General features: G+C 40.6%; 1 non-coding gene across 1 annotated transcript; it reads left to right on the plus strand.

Moving 5' to 3' along the window:
- Nucleotides 1–243: 243 nt before the first annotated feature.
- TRNAK-UUU (transfer RNA lysine (anticodon UUU)) lies at nt 244–315 on the plus strand. The gene has a single exon. It is a non-coding gene; the product is annotated as a tRNA-Lys (tRNA).
- The last annotated feature ends 215 nt before the right edge of the window (nt 316–530 follow it).

Raw genomic sequence — 530 nt, forward strand, 5'->3', positions numbered from 1 at the left:
AGAATGACCACACCCTGAACCAAGAACCAGAGATCTGTTATGTACTTTTTTTTTCCCCAGCTTATTTAGAATTGGCTTTCAGGAAAATACTGCATTTTGTTTAATTCAAAATATTTCAAAACATCACTCACCATCTCTAATTTGAATGCCAAATTAGAAATTTATTTCAGAAATTGTGATGGGCGTGATTACTGCACACAAACAGAGTGCACAAACTTTTTCAAAAAGGAATAAGCAGGGAGTTCCCTGGTGGTCTAGTGGTTAGGATTCAGTGCTTTTACTGCTGTGGCCTGGGTTCAATCCCTGGTCGGGGAACTGAGATCCTGCAAGCTGTGTGGCATGGCCAAAATATTTTTTAAAAAAAGGAATAAGCAGATGCCTATGACCTCCGCATCCCTTCTAAGAGACTTTATTTTCTTAAGCAATGGTGACCCCGGTTGGGCATTGCAGGAAGATAGGAAAACCATTCCTATGTTAGTAAGGAAAAAGAGGCAGCCTATACATCGGGGCATAGGATTTCAGATGTGGTC

Source organism: Orcinus orca, chromosome 2 (genome assembly GCF_937001465.1).
Source record: "Orcinus orca chromosome 2, mOrcOrc1.1, whole genome shotgun sequence".
NCBI lineage: Eukaryota > Metazoa > Chordata > Mammalia > Artiodactyla > Delphinidae > Orcinus > Orcinus orca.